We start from the raw sequence: 8,627 nt of genomic DNA, 5'->3' as shown, positions 1-8,627 counted from the left end.
TGTCAATATGCAGATTTTGTACTACTTTTGTCAAACCTCAGTACAACAACACTTAAACTAAGAGTGCTATTTTCTGTGTGCAAATAAAATCATTGCCTGCTGAGGCCTCCCGGGTGGCGCAGTGGTTAAGGGCGCTCAGGCTCTGTCGTAACCGGCCGCGACCGGGAGGTCCGTGGGGCGACGCACAATTGGCCTAGCGTCGCCCGGGTTAGGGAGGGCTTGGTCGGTAGGGGTGTCCTTGTCTCATCGCGCACCAGCGACTCCTGTGGCGGGCTGGGCGCAGTGTACGCTAGCCAAGGTGGCCAGGTGCACGGTGTTTCCTCCGGCGCATTGGTGCGGCTGGCTTCCGGGTTGGATGTGCGCTGTGTTAAAGAAGCAGCGGCTTGGTTGGTTGTGTATCGGAGGATGCATGACTTTCAACCTTCGTCTCTCCCGAGCCCGTACGGGAGTTGTAGCGATGAGACGAGATAGTAGCTACTACAACAATTGGATACTACGAAAATTGGGGAGAAAAAGGGGTAAAATTAAAAAAAAAAATCATTGCCTGCTTTTAGATCGACAGGATTAAAACAGAGAATGGATGTATCAGAAAATAGCTTATAAAAACTATAACACTTCAGAGTAGAGTGTGGGAAACAGGAAAGATCACATGACTTCAGGAGAACAAAAAAAGCCAGAAGAGAAGCTTGCACCACAGGAAAAACTGGCTCCCTCACATTCCTCCTCTGGCCTGGTAAGCTAATTATAATTATTTTGTGAGAATAGGGCAGCTCAAGACTTCAAAAAATGAGAGCAGATGGTCCTTCCCACTTCCTTGATTTCGCTCCACCCACCCACCCTCCTGTGAACAAGCATGTCTACAAATACTTATGTATAACCCTCCAGTAGATTATGCAGCCTTAGATGATGTAAGAACTATTTTATAAATGTCCTTAACTTAAGAGTCCAGAGTCTGTCTCATTGCAGTTTACATGAATGAGTGGAGATAAGCATTTGTTTCTCCAAGTTATGAATACTAGAATACAATTGTGAAATGCTTTAATTTTTAATAAATGTACAAAAAAGAAAAGTACACATGGACAGAAAAACAAGTGACAAGACAAACAGTGGTTGGAGTTTCTTGATGAAATTGATATGTTGGAACAAACTCTGGTCCAACTTGTCACAGTACTACATACGGAAAGGTATTTTTTCCATGATGCATGGGAAGGGATTGGTTTATGAGTCATTTAACTAGCAGAGAATGTGATTTAGAGACCAGTCCCTGTGTACTATGAATAAATAATTTGTGGATAGGATGGATAGACTATTCGTGCCAAGGGACTCCATATGCACACAATGCAGAACAGAGTTGTAAGTAAAATAATAAGGAAGTGCCAGGTAAGTTAAATAGCTTCTTGAAATTGCCTTGAAATGCACAAAGATAGATATCACTGAAGGCTACTGAGAGGGATTCATACTTTCAGACCATTGATACAAAGAGAGAGGACAACCTCCTATAGATGGAGTGTGTGGTTGTGAAATAAAGGAAGCCGAGGATGGTATTTGAGAGAGGTAAACACACCAAAACCAAACAGGCACCAGACTGAAAAAAGTTGTGAGCCGATAGGGGTAAATTATGAGTTTGCAATGTTTGAGCAGGATATCAGAATGGATAAGGTCTTGGAGGCTGAGGAGCAACTAGGAACAAGGAAGGGGTGGTATACAGTAGATAGCCCTGTTTGGTAAAAATACCAAGTCCATATTATGGCAAGAATAGCTCAAATAAGCAAAGAGAAATTACAGTCCACCATTCTTAAGAAATTAAGTTAAGTCAATATGGAAAATTTCAAGAACTTTAAGTTTCTTCAAGAGTTGTCGCAAAAACCATCAAGCTCTATGAAACTGGCTCTCATGAGGACCGCCACAGGAAAGGAAGACCCAGAGTTACCTCTACTGCACAGGATTAGTTCATTAGGAGTTACCAGCCTCAGAAATTGCAGCCCAAATAAATGCTTCACAGAGTTCAAGTAACAGACATCTCAACATCAACTGTTCAAAGGCAACTGCGTGAATCAGGCTTTCATTTTTACTATTTTCTACATTCTTGAAAGGAGTTCCCATATATGCTTTACATTTATTGGCTGCTTTTCCTTCACCCTGCAGTCCAACTCATCCAAAACCATCTCAATTGGGTTTGAGGTCAGGTGATTGCAGAGGCCAGGTCATCTGATGCAGCACTCAATAGCCCTTACACAGCCTGGAAGTATGTTTTGGGTCATTGTCCTGTTGAAAAACAAATGATAGTCCCACTAAGCACAAACCAGGTGCGTTTGGCGTATGGCTGCAGAATGCTGTGGTAGCCATGCTGGTTAAGTGTGCCTTGAATTTGAAAATAATTAACCGACAGTGTCATCAGCAAAGCACCCCCATACAGTCACACCTACTCCTCCATGCTTCATGGTGGGAACCACACATGCGGAGAACACCCACTCATCTATTCTGCGTCTCACAAAGACAGGGTCCGTTGGAACCAAAAATTCTCAAATTTGGACTCAAAAGGACAGATTTCCACCGGTCTAATGTCCATTGCTCGTGAATCTTATTGGTGTCCTTTAGTAGTGGTTTCTTTGCAGCAATTCAACCATGAAGGCCTGATTCACGCAGTCTCCTCTGAACAGTTGATGATCCGACATATATAATTAGAATTGAGTCTAATCTTTAGTCTAACTACTTTAAAATAGTAAATTAATCAAAAACAGATTGTGATTTATCATCAATTGACGTTTTTGCTAGGTCTTAGTCGTGCAATTTTACATCTAACAGATGTTTTGTGCAGTATTTTTGCAAGGGAAAAAAAAATTGTGCATGAAAACTAGTCTCGTTGAATGACAAAAAAAATTATCTGAAGAACCCCTACTGTTGACCAATCACAGACGAAGGGGCGTAGACGTTGGCTACCGAACTTCAACTAGACTCAAGAAGAAAATTTGTGTGCTCGAACAGCCGAACACAAAAACGTCATAATATATGCAAACAGTTGACTGGGAAGCACACACTAAGCTTAAGCATGATGGGATATTAATTACTTAACTGCGAAACCACCAGTAGCGGTGCGTGGGTAAAATCACTGGGGAAGACATAAATAAAAATAAAGCCATATCACAACTTGTGTTGCGATAATTGTTGTTGCTTGCTCGATAACCGGTTAGTTCATATGCCTTGAGACCGTGATATATAGGCTTAAGGCCGAGACAATAAGCCGACAGTGGCAGAATAAATTCTAAAATGCTTACTCACTAACCCACTTTCAACTAGGCACAAATTCTTATTTACAATGATATCCTAGGAACAGTAGGTTAACTGCCTTGTTCAGGGGCAGAACGACAGATTTGTACCTTGTCAGCTCAGGGATTCGATCTAGCAACCTCTCGGTTACTAGCCCAATGCTCTAACCACTGGGCTACCATGGGCAATGATGTGCCAGGCCAGCTAGTTAACATTACCATAATACATTTTTGGGGGACCGAGTGGTGCAGCAGTCTAAGGCTCTGGATTGCAGTGCTAGAGGCGTCACTACAGACCTGGGTTCGATCCCGGGCTGTATCACACCCAGCCGTGATTGGGAGTCCCATAGGGCGGCACACAATTGTCCAGGTTAGGGGATGGTTTGGCCATCATTGTAAATAAGAATTTGTTCTTAACTGACTTGCCTAGTTAAAGCTTCTTTGGGATCGGTGTCACATCCACAGAACGGTTGAGCTAACGTAGGCTAATGCAATTAGTATGAGGTTGTAAGTAACAAGAACATTTCCCAGGACATCAACATACCTGATATTGGCAGAAAGACAAAAATGTAAGCTAACTGCACTGTCCAACTTACAGTAGCTATTACAGTGAAAGAATACCATGCTATTGTTTGAGGAGAGAGAACAGTTTTGAACATGAAAAGTTATTAATAAACAAATTAGGCACATTTGGGCAGTATTGATACAACATTTTGAACAGAAATGCAATGGTTCATTGGATCAGTCTAAAACGTTGCACATACACTGATGCCACCTAGTGGAAAAGTTTAAATTGCACCTGGGCTGGAATAATACATTGTGGCCTCTCTCTTGCATTTCAAAGATGGTACAAAAAATAAATAAAAAAAGAATGGTTGTTTGCTGGAAGGGCAGGGCTGTGTTTTGAATGATCTTTTACCAGATCTATTGTGTTATATTCGCATTCATTACTTTAACATTTCCGCAAACTTAAGTGTTTCCTTTCAAATTGTACCAAGAATATGCAAATCCTTGCTTCAGGGCCTGAGTTACAGGCAGTTAGATTTGGGTGTGTCATTTTGGGCGAAAATAGAAAAATTAAAAAAGGGGCGGATCCTTAAGAGGTTAAAAAAATATATATATCTAGCTACATGTTGAACTTTATCCTCTCAGGCCAGGGGCACAATGTATGAATTTGTGGTTGGATCAGTAAATCGCCATTATAATTATTGGCCAGTACGGAGAATTAAGTAAAACGACAAGTCCAAAACCCTATCTCTATCCATGGCTAATTTAGAAAAGGGACATTTTTAGTTATCTACCAGAGGACAACGACACAAAACAATTAACTTTTTTTCCCCAGAGTGCAACTGTTTTGTTCACTCCGATGCTTTCGCCGGTGAGATCCATTCAGCCTTTTGCGACTTGAAGGAAATTTATGAAACACAGAGACAAAAGCTAAATTATTTGGTATGTTTTTTTTGTGAATTTTTTGGGGAAGCCCGACTTTCCTTGGCATCCATGAATACACGTCACTGGGAACCACACCTGTGTGGAAGCACCTTCTTTCAATATACTTTGTCACTCGATTACTAAAAAGTCTTTACATTGGAAGTTATGTGTAGGTCTGTCTCTGAAATATGAGCAACTCCTATAAACCTACACTAAAATTCCTAATTCAGTGGCCTTTTGGTTAGTGTCTGCCCTGAGTTTGGAAGGTTGGGAGTTCGATCACCGGCCAAGTCATACCAAAGACTGTAAAAATGGGACCCGATGAGTCTCTGCTTGGCACTCCGCCAAAGGAGATAAATGGGGGTAAGGACCTGTGTCCTATCCAGGTGGTGTACTTGAACATCAAGCTTCCTCACGCCACAGAAACAGAAGATAAGCTCCTACTTCTATGAGCCGTTCTGGTACATGCAAGACTACTTAGGAATTGTAATTTAAAGTAATTGTCAGCTTTGCTGAATTCACAAAAATATGACTAAAGAAAGATTCTGGGGTGTGGGAAAAATGGTGGCCATCTTCAGCATTGCAGTGATTAACTGTGAAAGTGCAGTTTACACACTAGAAAGCAGTATTGTTAAACAAAACATGAGAAATTATCCACATCTATGAACACTAGATCTTAAATGTTTTTTTGTCTGTCTTTTGCCAAACTTTATGAATTTTTGGGTAAAAAAAATAAATATATATTTTAGATGGAATATTTCAAAGCAAATTCTAACAAATTTGAGGAGCCAACCTGGACACAACAAACAGTATATCAAATCAAAACAAGAAACAATGCCACAAGTCTTTATGAGTTGTTCTCACAAACAGACTTGCCTTAAAAGACAATTTACTTAAGACCTGTAGTTTACACAAACTAGGTGAGGGGGTAGAAAGATCTTAAACAAGAGACACACACGACAACCAAACGCATGCGTAGACATGAAGTTGCTAGTTTGAAGTCACACCCATGTAATCCAACTAACTCTTTACAGACACAAAAATGTGTTGATGTCACAACACAGCAGATTTTCTCTGTACACAGAGGGAAACTGAGCATGTACCCACCCCTGTCTTGTCCTGCTAGTCTATCAACCGTCACAGATTACTTTCCTTTCAGAGACAAACTACTGGACACAAGAATCACTACATATCATTTAGAGAGGAATTTCTTTAGGCTCTTCGGTTAACGATTTAGGAGCTGATGTCTCATGGGTGTTGGTTGTCTTGACCTTCTCTTCAGATGCTACAAAAAGGATGATTGTTTTTTGCAATACAATGACTACAGACAAAGTGTACAATATAATTTGTCTGTGTAATCTAATAGTGCGACAGAAGCAGAGGACTAACTATCAATAATGGGAGGCTGTGTAGTTGAGGGCGGCCTCACCAGGGTGCTGACCCACTGCTGTTGCTGGAATTTGTTCTGGGTGTCCTTGGTAACGGCCTGGCTCTCTGGATATTCTGCTTCCACCTGAAGCCCTGGAAGAGCATCACTGTCTTCCTGCTGAACATAGCCCTGCCCTTCCAGCTACTAAATCTCAGGGATGGACTGGAAACTTGGAGAAACCCTGTCGTATGTCCCTCTTCATGTTGGCTATGAATCGTGGAGAAAGTGTTGTTTTCTTCCTGATGGCTGTAACACTGGACAGGTACATGCGTGTGGACCATCCCCACCACCCATTCAACTCCATGAGCCTCTAAGGCAGTGAGTGGTGCAGTTAGCCTGTGGGTCCTCAGGATCTACCTGAGCTCACACTTCCTGATCAACTCTCACCAGTTCAAAGCTGGAAACTACAAAAAGTGTGAAAGTTTCACCAACAAGAACAAACTGCACAATGCTGTGTTCTTTCTGGGGTTCCTGGTATCTCTTGGAATCATGGTCTTCTGCATCAAGCGGATCACAGTCCAGCTGCGGGCGAGACGTCTGGACAAGGCGGCTAGGATGCACCAAGTGCATCTGTGCCTAGGAATCAGTAGACATATTTGTTGTCTGCATCCTCCCAAGCAACATCACACGGCTACTGATCTGGATGAAGAACACAGAAACTGCTTCCACCGATAACAAAAAGGACTTGAAACTGCATTCTATATCACCAGTCTGACCTACTTCAATAGCATGCTGGATCATGTAGTCTACTACTTCTTAAGACCATTTTTCAAGAGGATCTATGAAAAGGTCTTACGGTTCAGTCTGAGACAGAACAGAGTAGGCATGAGCAACGCAGTGGTCAATAAATCTCAAGGCTCTCAATGCCTCAGTGAGGTGCGAAAGTGTTTGGTGATCAGACATCTATTCACAGAGACACTTCACAAGCCAAAGGAAATAACTGCCAGAGGAACAAAGCTCCTGCCATGACCAAACAGACATTTTAAAAAGCCCCCCCAAAAAATGTACAGTTGAAATCAGAAGTTTACATACACTTAGGTTGGAGTCATTAAAACTTGTTTGTCAACCACTCCACACATTTCTTGTTAACAAACTATAGTTTGGCAAGTCGGTTAGGACATCTACTTTGTGCATGACACAAGTAATTCTTTCAACAATTGTTTACAGACAGATTATTTCACTGTATCACAATTCCAGTGGGTCAGAAGTTTACATACACTAAGTTGACTGTGCCTTTAAACAGCTTGGAAAATTGCAGATAATGATGCCATAGCTTCAGAAGCTTCTGGGCTTCTGGCTAAGTGACATCATTTGAGTCAATCTGAGGTGTACCTGGGGATGTATTTCAAGGCCTACCTTCAAACTCAGTGCCTCTTTGCTTGACATCATGGGAAGGAACAATCAAAAGAAATTAGCCAAGACCTCAGAAAAAAAATTGTAGCCGTCCACAAGTCTGGTTCATCCTTGGGAGCAATTTCCAAACACCTGAAGGTACCACGTTAATCTGTACAAACATAGTACGCAAGTACTAAATAAATAGTACGCAAGTTAAACACCATGGGACCACCCAGCCATCATAACGCTCAGGAAGGAGACGCGTTCCGTCTCCTAGAGATGAACGTACTTTAGTGCGAATAGTACAAATCAATCCCAGAACAACAGCAAAGGACCTTGTGAAGATGCTGGAGGAAGCGGGTACAAAATAATCTTTCTCCACAGTAAAACGAGTCCTATATCGACATAACCTGAAAGGCCGCTCAGCAAGGAAGAAGCCACTGCTCCAAAACCGCCATAAAAAAGCCAGACTACGGTTTGCAACTGCACATGGGGACAAAGATCGTACTTTTTGGAGAAATGTCCTCTGATGAAACAAAAATAGAACTGTTTGGCCATAATGACCATCGTTATGTTTGGAGGATAAAGGGGGAGGCTTGCAAGCCGAAGAATACCATCCCAACCGTGACGCACGGGAGTGGCAGCATCATGCGGTGGAGGTGCTTTGCTGCAGGAGGGACTGTTGCACTTCACAAAATAGATAGCACCATGAGGAAGGAGAATTATGTGGATATATTGAAGCAACATCAAGAAATCAGTCAGGAAGATAAAGCTTGGTCGCAAATGGGTCTTCCAAATGGACAATGATCCCAAGCATACTTCCAAAGTTGTGGCAAACTGGCTTAAGGACAAAAGTCCAGGTATTGGAGTGGCCATCACAAAACACTGACCTCTATCTCATAGAAAATGTGTGGGCAGAACTGAAAAAGTGTGTGCGAGCAAGGAGGCCTACAAACCTGACTCAGTTACACCAACTCTGTCAGGAGGAATGGGCCTAATCTCAATCAACTTATTGTGGGAAGCTTGTGGAAGGCTACCCGAAACGTTTGACCCAAGTTAAACAATTTAAAGGCAATGCTACCAAATACATACATAGTGTATGTAAACTTCTGACCCACTTGGCTAAGGAGTATAAACTTAGACTTCAAACTGTATATCAGATAGTG

At 42.0% G+C, this 8,627-nt stretch overlaps 1 pseudogene; it reads left to right on the top strand.

The window, feature by feature from the left end:
* Nucleotides 1-5,008: 5,008 nt before the first annotated feature.
* Nucleotides 5,009-7,095, top strand: LOC139389501 (hydroxycarboxylic acid receptor 2-like; annotated as a pseudogene).
* Nucleotides 7,096-8,627: the final 1,532 nt, after the last annotated feature.

This window comes from Oncorhynchus clarkii, chromosome 30, assembly GCF_045791955.1.
Source record: "Oncorhynchus clarkii lewisi isolate Uvic-CL-2024 chromosome 30, UVic_Ocla_1.0, whole genome shotgun sequence".
Taxonomy (NCBI): domain Eukaryota; kingdom Metazoa; phylum Chordata; class Actinopteri; order Salmoniformes; family Salmonidae; genus Oncorhynchus; species Oncorhynchus clarkii.
Note: the sequence above shows the minus strand (reverse complement) of the source record. Positions and strands in the feature narration are given on the sequence as shown.